Below are 13,363 nucleotides of genomic sequence, written 5' to 3'. Positions count from 1 at the left end.
CTAACAGGTCAGCTTAATTTTATGAGAAAATCAGCCTTGTGATAACTAAGGTTTTCCATTAAAATATCTGGAAGAAAAAACATAACAGTGATATGGCTGCTACAGATGGCTTATTCACATGCTGTAAAAGATCAGGCTGTTTATGGTAGGCAAGGTGAAAGGAAGAGAAACAGAGTCAACTCTTTAAGTTTTCTTTTCAGACACATTTGTAACCTATTTGTCTTTTCTTTGTCTTTTCATAATAATATTACATTATAGCATTATAATTTTCAGTAATGTACAAAGACAACTCCTCTGTCACCCAGAACAATTGCCCCTGAGCTCTGTGGGGCTGTGCTGGTCCCACATGAGCTTATGTTGATTACGAACATGTTTTTGCCAGCAGTAGTTGCTTTTCTTTAAGCATGTGGTTCCTGGAGAGCTTCTCCTGCTCTTGGGGAAGAAGATCAAGGCAGTACTGCTGTCTTGACAATGCTGCTATTCGACTCATTTTATTGATTGCATTTGAAGAGTAGTTTTTTAAGCGTTGCTCCAGCCTGTGTGATGTTATTTTATTCCTGCTTGTAAAAATTGACTGTGAGGAACATAACAGGGAATTACCAACGTGAGCAGGAAGTTCCTTGAGCAGCAGCTTATCCCCACCCTCAGACAAACTGAGCCCATGCATCATTTCAGGTCTTTTTGTGGTACAAAATGCTGAGTTTTCCACTTCTCTCTATAACTTTGTTAGTATGATACTCACAACTTTATACAATTATATATTTATATTGTCGTCTGATTACACATAAAAATACTAATATTTAATATATTCTCTGGGGGGCTGAATGTTCTGGAAGAAATATCTATACTTGCATCTGGTGTGTGTGTGTATGTATATATAAATACACATTCAAGAGCTGCTCTGGAAGTAATGTATGCTATTTTATTCAGTTGGCCCATGATGTCAGAGGCAGATGGTGGTAGTATGGAAGTAGAGGCTGAACCTTCCCACCAATATTCTGTTACAGTTTGTTGCCATGTGACAGATGGCAGCGGAGGGGCAGTCTGACAGAATGGTGTTTGGTGTGGAAGTGCACATTAAGCAAAGGTGTGTCTTGAATTCCTCTGTGTTGATAAAGTTGCACCCATTGATGCTCAGTGATGTTTTGTAACTGAGAATTTGCTCTATCAACTAGTGTTATTGTGCTCTTTGTGTTTGTTGTAGTTTCCATGGAAATAAATAGGAGGCATTACCTTTGGTGCAATCTATGTTCAAATAGCTGCATGGAAACTTAATAATGAAAGCACCCTTCTCATAGAAATGTTTGCTGTAGTGCTGATTAACTCTAAAAGCACAAGGGTGCATCCAATGCAAGACCATATGCTCGAGAAGCACTTCTTACTGACTTGTAGCATCTCAGTGCAGACCCTAAGAAAAATAACCTGTTCTTGCCTGTGGCCTACAAGACTATGTGCATGGCAGGAGATTAAATAGCATCTGCAGTACTTTCAAGCATTTTGGCTGCTGGAATGGAATTTTTCATATTGGTTGTGTTAGAGGGAAGTGAGGGCTCTGGATACCTTCCTAGAGTCACGCATCTGCTGGTCCTTGGTCATTAAGTTGGTGTGTAGCAAGCCTTGAGTCTCGGAGTTGAGGAGGAGGGATGTCACATTAGTTAAACTGTAGTCTCTAGCAAAATTTGAGCCTTTAGTGATATTAGTGCCCAGTAGCTCATTTCTGAAAGTACGGAGAGTGGTTTTGTTGTTGCTGTGCACAGCAAGCACAAAGGCATCCCTAAATAGCTGAACTGGGTACTTCACTGCCTTCCCACTGCAGTGTATTTCCTAATTTTTGCAGGGTCGTACTTGTACAATAGTGACACTACTTGCTTTTTAGCTAAGCATTATAACTGGTAAATTGCTGGTACTGAGAGCCAGTTAAAAATAAATTCTAAGACACTGGATTTAATTGCTTTCTGATGTACCAAGCTCTGTCAGTAAAGCACATATCCTTGTTCTTAGGCGAGCTCTCAAATTTAAAGCAGTTAGCAAAGCCATTCAGCTCACCACTCTATGACTATTTATTATCAATAGTCTTGCATTTATGTATCTCAGTTCCAGCAAACTCCTTTGCAGGGTTTCAGGGGTGACTGGCTAGATGCTGTGGATTGGTGATCTCATAGACTTCATTAAGGTCAATCCATGGGATATGTTTAAGGATGAGGGAACTCCTTCCAGATTTGTGTCCTCGGCATCTTTATAGATTGTTAAATAGCAGTGTAGAGAAGGCAAATCTTGCACCAGCAAGAGTGTTCCTTGTGTAATACTCAACATGCTGTACAAGCTTTAAAAGAACTGTGAAAGAATTGGTTCCTACTAGACTTTATGTGATATGAAGAAACCCAAAAACATTTCCAGGAACAACATCAAAATGATAGTGAAATTACGCTAGAAAAATGAAGGAGAAAACTGAAGCCCAAGTGTTAAGGGTTTACCCAGTTCAGATGGAAAGATTCTTTCTGTTGCTGAGTGTTGTGTGGTAATATAGGATACAGGTGGATGTCAATAAATGCTACATATTGCTTATTCTGCTCTTTAATTTTATTATTTAAAGAACTGCATAAAATACATGCTTACTGAATGAAAAATGGTTGCTAGAGGATAGGATTTGGGAATGGATTTAGAACTCAGAAATAATAACATTCTCTATATACTGCAGTGATTGTGAGGATATGCTCTTGCAAAGCCTTGCACAAGCCTTACTATTTATGCTAGGGGTGAAATAATTTTTTTATTATTTTTAATTTAGCTTCCATTTGAAATGAAGCACTTTCACCTAGACATTCCTGGGGGGAATGAAATATATTTACCATAATTTAACTGTAGTTTAATTTCCTTTGGTACACAGTAAGCCAATGATCTCTGGAGAATGTGCTGCTGTTTAAGAGGCTTACGAACAGAGGAAAGCATTAAATAATCACACAACTTCCAGATATTTATGGCTACAGCAGGATCACCTGACATTCAGGATGGTTTCTGTTGTTTTTCAATCAGCTATTGAATTAATCCAGAGTATGCATGTACATGCAGGCTGCTAGGCTGCAGCAGTCCCAGAGGATGTGGTGTTTTGGCAGGACCAAGCCTGTGGCAGACGGAAATGTCCCTGGAGCAGGGAAAATGGCATTGGCAGTACTCTGCCTCCCTGTGGCACTGCCTCTGTGATGTCACTTTCTATTGTAATGTCATAGGGCACCTCCATGCTCACCTCATCGTAGCATGCCACAAGTGGGTGCAGGAGCAGACAGGCTGGTGGCGGTACTGAGGATAGCAGCCGCTTTCTGGAGCGCTTGATCTTCAGGCTCAGCCGGTGCGTGGTACATCAGAGCTTTAGGGAATTGTGCTTTGGGGCTTGCTGGTAATGGGAATTGTGCATTGCCGAAAGTCTGTGCAGAATGTGCTTGCTTTGAAAGCTGCTGGAGATGCTGTGAAAAACGTTGCTGGGTCTGTATGTATTTACAGATGCTCCATCTCTGGAGGCACGCAAGGCAAGGTTGGACGGGGCCCTGAGCAGCCAGATCTGGTGGTTGGCAATGCTACCCATGGCGGGGGGTTGAAACTGGAAGATCTTTAAGGTCCCCTCCAACCCTAGCCATTCTATGATGGATATATATTCACCAAACCTTTCCCAACAGCTTGCAATCCTCCCTATCATCTGTCAGGAAGAAACAAATCTCAGCTAAATATAGCCTGGTTTGATCGGATTGTCCCCTTCTCCAGCATGACCGCCGTTCTGGCTGTTCGGAAAAGGGAGTTAGGAAATGAGCTTGCTGCAATATTAATGCGGCGAGTTACGTGTGTGCTGCTCTTCAGCACCGGAATTCAAACCCCAGCCTTTGCCAAAGCTCTATTTTTATTTTGTCTTCATCTGATGCTATCAAGGTTGTCCACGTTCCAAAAATGGATGAGTTTTAGCAGTAGTTAGCAGTTTGTAACAGGAGACAAGAAGACTGAGGCTTCTAGCACATTCAGAATGTTTAATTTCCCCTCCATCCGATGATAATAATTTAACACGTAAAAAAAAAAAATACAATACGAAATTGTGGTTTTCAAAAAGCCTCCCACACACCTTATGGAAATGAAATAGTGTGTAGGCCTGGCACCATGTGTGTGTTCAGAGAGGATGATCTTCAGAAGCACGTTAAATTTAAGGAAAAAAATAAATGAAAAATTAATTGCAGCTGTCTTACCCAAACAAACTGCTTTCCTAATATTTTCCTTGTGCCCATTAGGCAGCTATGCCATTTCTGTTTAACTAAAAAGTTCCTTAGGGTGATATATCTGTAAAACTTAAATATTTGTTGATCCGTGTAGGGAGTTTCTATTATGGGAGCACAATGTGATGGAGGGGCTTGAAGTGTGCTTAAGTAAAGATCGTGCCTGGTGGAAAATTTCGGAGCTGAAGCTTTTTCACACCAAAACATACATAGTGGTATGGTCTGCTGTGTGTTTTCGTAAGGCCGGATGATCTTTATTGTGGCATAAAGAGCTAGCTGGAAGTCTGGCTTCCCAAGCAGACCTGGCACTCTACCAGGATGCATACTGTGCTTTGCAGATTCACAGAGCAGGCTGACGTGGAAGACATGCTGTAGAGAAATGTGGGAAATCCTATCTGCTTCCACATCCAGTAAATGTGGAGAGGGGAGAAAAGAACCCTCACACCTTCTGAGATGTTTTCAGGAAGCTGACTGATGAGCACGTACTAGAAATGCTTTTTTTGCTGTTCTTTTTCTTTTTCTTTTTTTTTACCCCAACAAAAATGTAAGAAAACGAGCAAAAACTATGCTCTTTAATGGTGGTGGCAGTGCTGTAAAATGGGAACACCACATCTGTCAGTTAGAATAGTAAGTATTCCCACTCTGACTGCTGTAATAACTATTTTAGCTTTAAATCTCATCATTAAAAACACACAAGCAGTAGGAGGTGAAACTGCAAAATCTGCAAAACAGAGAAAATGATGAAGCTGAGGGATGCAGCCCTCATTTCCTACAACCACTCATCTTAAAATGCTGCCCATTACGCAGCGGAGGAAGTACTTAAATTCAGATTGCTGCTCATCTCCTTTATTCCCAGAGGGCACGTGTGGATGCTAAATACCCATGTATCGCTTGTAGATATCTTTTCTTTTGGCCTGGCAGTAAACATCTTGTGAGAGGGAAAGTTTAAATGTTGTGGTTAAAACTCACTCATTTTCTTAATTAAAAGAACGGCATTACTCACAGAGAAACCTTTTGAAATCTGAGTTGATATGGAAATCACCTTGTAGCTGCAAAGCTTACAAATGACATAAAATGCAGGGGAGGATTGTTTTAAATTGCATTTGGAATACAAGGGTCAGCAAAGATGTACGTGCATCTTTCCTGTCTTATTCTGCACAAAATACACAACGCAGGTATTTCATGCAGGGGTGGTGCCTTGTAGTTCAGACCCTTTATGACGCAGGTAGACTACAGTGAAGAATTACATTATAAAGAAGCTTCTCAATGATATTGCTTTACTATGCGTATTCTGACAGATTTCATTCATAAATCTCTTATACGAACAGCATTTTACGATGTATCATTATAGAAGCACTAAAAAGATACAGTTCCTCCGAGCAGATTTTGCAAGAAAAAAAATAAGAAAATTTCCTTAAGAAGACAGTGAAGTACAGCAAGCCAGAAGTGTGCTATTTTTGCATAGATTTGTGTGTAGAAAGCATCTTCGGGAACATGAGATGGGATTTTATCTCCATAGGTATACCCCCATTCTTAAGGTATTTTTATCACGTATTGCAATCTAATGTTAGATCCCATAGAGGGGATTTTGCATGTTCCTTTCTCATTTCAGCTAGGAAATTAAATCCTGATAAGGTCCTATATGATGTCTGTTATCACCCTGTAGAAGAACAATTTAAAGGCTGGAAAGACATATGGTTTTTCATCTTTATGAACCAATTCTGACCTACTGGAGTTGGTTTCCTGCTGTTGTTTTCAGGAGGTCAGAAAATGCTTTGCCCAAAACTTACTTAAATTGCTGCTAGCCTTCAGATGCAGGAATGCTTTGATATATCCAGAGTACACGACTGAAATATTGCATGAAAATTGGCCACTTTCTAATAAATTAATACAAATAGCACTTGTTTTCTTTCAGCTCTCTCAGTTCGTCATGTGAATGGTGAATAAACTACAGATGAGAACTGATAAGAAAACATACTTTGCAAAGTGGAGCATCAGGTGCAGCTAAAAAAGTGTACTGAAAAGGAGCAAACAGTTGATGTTAGGATTCTGAGATGCCACTATGAAAGATAACACAGGCTTGCCATCCCTGACAAGAGCTCAGGAGGTTAGTCTGAAATGTCCATGTCAGCACTCACCAGTCATCTTGTGTCAGTATAAAGTGCAAGAGATGAATCAAGTATCAAAGGTAGTTCATAGCTGAAAGTCAAAATTGATAGTTGATAATCCACTGTGAGGCTGATTGCATCCCCTACGCTATCTGGCTACGCTTACATAGTGCAACACCCACCCTAGTCGTGCTAGGAGTAAAGTAGATGTGTGTCCTGTTTATTCATATTCAATTTCATCTTGCAGTGGTGTTTCCTGTATATTACTTCAATTCTCAGTCTCTCAGTTATTTGGTTGCAACTTTGTTTTTTCAACCTTTCTGATGTTATCGTGAAATGAATCCCCATTTTGCTTTCTAAAAATAATGTGGAGGATGCATGGAGACAAATATCTAACAATACATTTAAATTTAATGTCTTGAAGAGATGATCTTTAAATATAATCTGTCTGCAAGTAGATTAGGCTTTTGGTCATTTGGACATAAAAGTCTTTTATAAGAGAATTTTCTGCTCTGGAAAGTGAATGAAGGGAATGTGGAGATGATGTATGAAAATGACTGAGAAGCTCAGAGAATCAGTTCATGATCAAGAATTAAAGTAATGGTAATAAAGCTTTACCGGTGGAAACAGAAGGGATAAAGATTTGAGATCCTGTGTCTTGTAGTAGCGAGTATTTGTAAAGATGAAAAGAAGAGCTTGAAGGTCTTCTCATTTCTGTGCTGGATCATAGAATCAATGGGGATTTCTAGCTGACAAAATGCAGCAGTGAGGAAGTTTAAAAGCTGCAAGTTTAGACAGTGGAAGGTGCTGAGGGACTGTCCTGGCAGTGGGTGAATCTTCAAGGCTATGTCCTCTGGGCTCTTAACGGGATGCCTAATGTAAAGAAGATATCTTAAAAGCAAATTAGGCAGCAATCTGGAAAACTGTTTCAAGGAGAGATTCAGATATGATAGTTGTCATCTTTTCACTTGATATTTCCAATTCTCATCACATTGGGCAAGAAAGGACCTACAATTTGTCTTAATACGAAATGCGTATCTCACAATCTGCTACAAAAGAGGTGGAGTTTTACTGGATGGTTTATGTTCCATCTTTTGAAACTAATTCCACATAAGTGGATTTGTCTTAGCTTTTTGAGTCATGAGAATTTTCATGCAGATGACTTTTGTCTTCTGTGTGTTTTTAACTTACATTTTCCTTATTTGTTTTTAATGTGCATTTTCCTTCTAAGACAAAGACATTTGATACACTAGGTCCAAAGGAACAGTGGACTTCTATCTTTCTTTTGACTTTTTAAAACATTTTATATTCTAGTCCTCTTGCTGGTTCTTGCATTTCAAATATGTTAGTGTCATTGGTTCTAATGGGAACGCCAATATTATAGTCAGTTCAAGGCTAATTGAAAATAGTTAGGAGATGTCAGTATAGAAATTCTATAAAGCCAAATATGCATAATTCTGAAAGTTATGCCTCCTATTTATTTATATGGTATTTACAACAAATGTACAGAGCATAATAACACTGCTTGGTAGAGCAAATTCTCAGCTACAAAACACTATTTTTCAACATAGTGACTACCATTAGCTGTGTGTTTTCACCAGAGATAAACAAGCAGCTGCATGTCATGCTCATGTAAAATAAATAAAAATCTGCATCAGTGGAGATGACCCACCGTCACTGTCACCACTGCTGAAATGCACCACCCACTGCCTCTCTGTGCTCACATCCACTGTTGGTCTCCATAAACGTTCAGCAAGCGTCAGTGAATGTCTGTGAGTGCCATTTTTTTTTCCGTGTGGAGGAATTCAGTGACACACCTGTGCTTCATGCACGTTCCAAGTCAGCCTGCTCCTCTACTGCCGTCTGTTGTGCCGCAACAAAATGCAATGGAATATTGGAGGGAAGGTTCAACTCCACTGCCAACATCATAAAGTAGGAGGTATTACTTTCAGAGCAGCCCTCTTATTTTATTAATAGATCTTTTGTGTTCAGTCCAGGTCTGAGTAGAGGAGTAGTAGTGTGCAAATAGGCAAGTATGTCAAGAGACGTTGGCATGTACATAGCAATAATAGCAGTGAAAACAGAAGCACCTAGCTTTATACAACACATACATGGTATGCAAAGAAGGAAGTGGGAGATGGTCTGTTGCAACTGGGGAAGGCTTAGTTTTCAGTGACCTCTCTGTGGACTTTATCAGCAGGAGTGCTTGCTCTTAACGATTCTATGACTGCGGCTGTAGGGCAGAGAAATGTTGAAACTACATTAAAAATTTCTTTCCACTTGAATAATAAATAAGGTCACAATGCATATTAATTTAATTAAATGAATGTGTAATCATTAATAGTGTCAATACCTCATCCTCCCTTCCATCTTGGAAACAAGGGGGACTCTTTCAAGTCAGGGTTCAGCAACAAAAGAGCAATATAACTCTAAGGCAATTAAAAATTGGATGAGAAGACTTCTCATGTTGCAGCTAGTTTTCAGTTTACCAGTGGCAGTTGTCTCAGTGTTACTACTGATAATGTTCTGCCTTGTCTTCTGATTACATGAGTTTTTAACGTGAGATTACATGAGATACCCAAGAAAACGTACATTGGGTTAGAACGCAGCATGATTTCTATAGCTTGAGCTAATGAGCAAGCTTTTCCTTAATTAAATGAATTATGTAAATATTTCTTAATTGTCAAAATGCCAAAAGTGATATACTGGGTTTTGGAAATCCTCTCTATTTTTAGAACAATATTAGCTTTTGTTTCTTAGAATTAAAGTTTTCGAGGCTAGTAACCTATAGTATGCTCAAGGCTATTTTGGTTCAGCTATTCTTAATTAAGTACATAAGTTAATAATGTTTTGAGGTGGAATAAATCCTTTTGATGGTATTTTTAGCGTGCCTACTTGCAATTAGATTCTTCCTCCACAGCAGACAGATTGGTTAGTCATTAGTTATTAAGGAAAAATTATATAATTGTTCTAATGAGTAAACAGGGCCTTTCCCACAGGAAGCCCATAGTGTTAAGCACCACTCAGGAGGACTGTAATGAGTGCTTCAAGAACATTAGAGCTCTGTGTGTATCTACCTGTATTTCAATGGCAGATGGTAAAAACTGTGGGCTAAGTTGTTATTACAGTGTGAAACGTAGACTGTATATTCTGGCAAGGGGTCCTACTGCCTTAAGCTGTAAAAAAAAGGAAATGAGCTACAAAGGTCCCTTCAGATAAGGGGAGATGGTGCTGGACAGTGAGTGTAGCCATAAGGCTCTGGCCACTTCCAAACCTTGCTTTACGTTCCCGAGGAAGCCTTGCAGTGTCACTGACAAAACACATTGTGTGCTCTACTGCCCGGGAGCCACAGAGTGAAGATGTGCCCGTCTCAATTATCCTGATGAACTTCACCATTGTTGAGAGTTTAAGACAAGCTCTTGGATTATGCCTTACGCTTAATGCAGTGTTATATTACTTGCTCTGTATATGAGCTGCAGTGTAGAGGGGTGCCATCTAAATTGTATGCGGCAGTGTGTCATATCGTACAATGCTAGAAGTGTATTCCCCGAGCATGTACTTGGTATTCTGCTGTGTTTTGGTATTGTTAGAACAAGCACCCTGTGAAAGTGAACCAATTAATGTCTGGTTTGATTTATGGTGTCTTAAACTGGGAGGTTGTAACCATAAATACTGCAGAGGGTTTTGATTTTCAGATGGTGCCAAACGTTCTCCTTCTAAAAATTAGATTTCTGACTTGTGTGGTGTTAGGGAAATAAACACATCGCTTTGAATTTTAATTTTCATTTTTTTTCTGACTATTACAGATCACAAGCTAAAGGAAGACATAATAGTATGTCATACATTGAACTCAATGAAATTTATTAAAATATTAACCACTGTTATTTTCCTGGTGGGTCTCTAATTTATATTGGCTCATTCAGGAATAATATAGTTCTTCTTCCTGACCTATTATCAGTGTCACAGCATCGCCCCAGCTCTGCTCAGCTTTTATACTGAGAAGATTATGGTAGTGAACTGAATACTAAAGAAGCGAAAGGTGTTTAATTATGGAATTAGCACACCAGTCATTCGAAAGATGTTTTAATATTCTTCTTTCACACTCTGAAAGATTTTAGAAACTATCTTATTCCACCTTCCATTGGTGAGGCATAAAGGCTAATGAACGTACACTTTTCCAGTGTTGTACACGTACACATAGCCGTGTGTGTGTGTTCATACACAAATATGTATCTAGGGAGGAATGAATGAGTACCTGAATGAGTACCGGTTCTGTTCCAAGTGCTTTTCTAGTTTGGAACTTCTTGATCTCATTACCACCACCCAGTGGAAAAGCTTGGATGCAATACCACGTCCTGGCGTGAACTTCAGTGTGCCTGGTGGCTCTTCATGCTGCTGATGCAGATGAAGCAAATCTCAGCAAAGGTGGTTTCCTATTGAGTGTGCAAGGCTTGTGATCGATTTCGTAGATCCTTTTAACTCTAGAAAATAATTTGTATGGATGAGAAATCATCTGATAAATGGCCACAAACTATCTGTTTTCCAGATCTCATAATGTACAGTTTTCCTATTTATTCATTAGTTTGCTTTTCTTCACTAGGTTTTCTCTTGATGCTTCATTTATTTTGGATAAAAGCCTTTTGCCTCTTAAGTATCTTTGAAGTGTTGTATGTATTTAACAGACCAAGTTTGTAACTGGTTAAAATTAAGTACAAAGCAATTAGTTGGTAAAATTTAAAGCCTGGTGCTCATTGGTCAGCTCCCATTTCAGAAATATAGGAGACACTGGTGGGCTGCTTTGAATCTCCTTGGATCTTGCTCTGTGGAGTTAATGCTCCGTTGGTTTTAATGTTGGGCAGGATATGTACTTTGTTTGCTGGATTTGGGGGAATTTTAGCTGTTGATGGAGGAAATGTGCCCATTCTTTGGCCTTGGTGCAATTTTTATTTATTTATTTATTTTTATTTCTGAAGGGAAGGGCATACTGTTTTATGGAATTTTCCACTTCTATCTGTATTGTTCCTTGAGCTATTGTGTTAGGTTATTACGGAACTGGATTTGAGGAGGCATTATGGTAGTCCAGGACTGGTCCCAGGACTCATTCCTCAGTTGCTGGTGCTTTCTGTGCTGCGTGTGTGCATGGTGGAGGGTTTGCTTCAGGGTCTGGGCAGCGTGGTTTAACACAGCGAGTGGCACATCAGCTCTCTGACAATGTCACCTTGTAGCTAGAATGCCTCTTCCACTGCAGTCTACAAGCTGAAAGAACGGGGTGAAGCAGCAATGCTTGAAGCATTCTCACTCCTTGAGGCACAGTTTGAGAGGTATGCCAGGGGATCTAGTTTGTAAGCTATAGGCTTCAATCAGTTTCATGTTTTTGGGTGAGCAGAGACTGTTTGGTGTGCAGGGCTGACAGAGCACAGCAAAGAACAGAAAATGTTATACTTACATAGAGTGCAGCATTTCTTAATGCATCTCTGTTCCTGCTTTCAAGATCAAGTAGAAAAAGTATGTAGTTAGAGCCTTAGCACTTCTCTTGTTGTGACTTTGGAGGGCTTGAGGGTGTAGCCCAAGACCTCACAGGGCTCCAGCACACTGCTGCCTTTTCTTAACCCGTAGCAGTTCTCTGTGTCCGGGACAGGGAGCAGCTGTGATGTGGTGCAGGATGTACTGAGCAATGAGGCTACAGGAGTGCCTCAGCTGCTGCTTTTTTTCTCAAGGTGACGAATGAATGCATTCGTAAAGTAGCATGTAGTGCGTGTATTGTGCCAGTACGATGTATTTGATAAGATGTGAAGTAATGGCCTTAAATGGTGCCAGGGGAGGTTCAGGTTGGATTTTAGGAAAAATTGCTTGGAAAAAGTGAGGTGTTGGAACAGGCTGCCCAGGGAGGTGCTGGAGTCGCTGTCCCTGGAGGTGTTAATGAACCACGGAGATGTGGCACTCAGGGGTGCAGTTTAGTGGGTATGGTGGTGATGGGTTGGGGTGAGACTTGGTGATCTTAGAGATGTTTTCCGACCTTAATGATTCTGTTTCACCATAATGGCCTTTAAGAGGTAAATAGGATGCTCCCAATTTACCTTGCACATAATGCAAGGATGGCAGGCATCTAAAGAGCAGGGGCAAACACGGATGGCTAAGTGGGAAAAATAAAGAAATGAAGGAGAGTGACAGGAGGAGACTGAAAGTAGAGGAGACGATTAAAAAGAAGATACAGAAGTGTGTCTTAGATAGCAGAGTGCTGTGAAGTTCTTAAAACAATCTGAATTGCAGTGAATTCAATGAGAATTGCTGTGGGAGCTGAACGGAGTTTCCTGTGCCTTACTGTGCAGACACTTCTTGCCATCCTTGATGGATATGTTTCAGCAGCAAGGTGATTTCTCGGAATATATTCAATGGGTAATATATGCACTGTGACATGCTTTGGAGGTTGTTAAACAAAAGGGGATCGTTGATACCGTGGAGTACTTTTCTCTGAATTATGCTGTGCCTATTTCTTGAATGATGAATTCTTCAAAGTATCAAACTGCAGAATACCGTTGTAATTGTCACAGGCAGAATAGGATAGAGGTGGAAATAGGTAAGGCTGGAGGGTTTGTAGAGCTACAGGTTCAGGAGGCTATGAAGTAGCCATTAACTAAGATGGAAAAAAAGATTTGGAAAGGAAGCACCTGAGCACTTGTGATCATAGCAGAGAAAGAGAGGCAGAAAGAGTGCAGGAATGGGACTTCTGAAGGACACATAAGGAAAACTGGAGGTAGCAAAGAGCCAGAGGAGCAGCCAAAAAGAGAAGAGTGGCCAACCAGAAAAAGTAGAAGACATAAATTTTGCTTATTATGAGCTCTTTAGTACCTGTTCTCATTTCCCATGGTCTTGTATGCCTAGCAAGAGTGCACAAGCAGTGCTGGCTGAAAGCAGCCAGCCCTGACCGTGCAAACCTATGCTTTTGGAAGGCAGTTAAATGCCAGCGACATAGAATGAAGCAGGCAGCATAAGTGTTTCAGA

At 40.1% G+C, this 13,363-nt stretch overlaps 1 protein-coding gene across 2 annotated transcripts in view; it reads left to right on the top strand.

Annotated features, from left to right (window-relative positions):
• The first annotated feature begins 3,257 nt into the window (after positions 1-3,257).
• ZNF804A (zinc finger protein 804A) overlaps positions 3,258-13,363 on the top strand; it is a 257,653-nt gene continuing 247,547 nt past the window's right edge. The window contains exon 1 of one of the 2 annotated variants that reach the window (XM_040704053.2): positions 3,258-3,346. The gene's annotated coding sequence lies outside the window, so the exon portion shown is untranslated. The remainder of the gene's footprint in view (positions 3,347-13,363) is intronic. The other variant, XM_040704052.2, reaches the window with a different exon arrangement.

Source organism: Gallus gallus, chromosome 7, assembly GCF_016699485.2.
Source record: "Gallus gallus isolate bGalGal1 chromosome 7, bGalGal1.mat.broiler.GRCg7b, whole genome shotgun sequence".
NCBI classification, from domain to species: Eukaryota; Metazoa; Chordata; class Aves; order Galliformes; family Phasianidae; genus Gallus; species Gallus gallus.
This window is presented reverse-complemented; position numbering and strand designations above follow the sequence as displayed.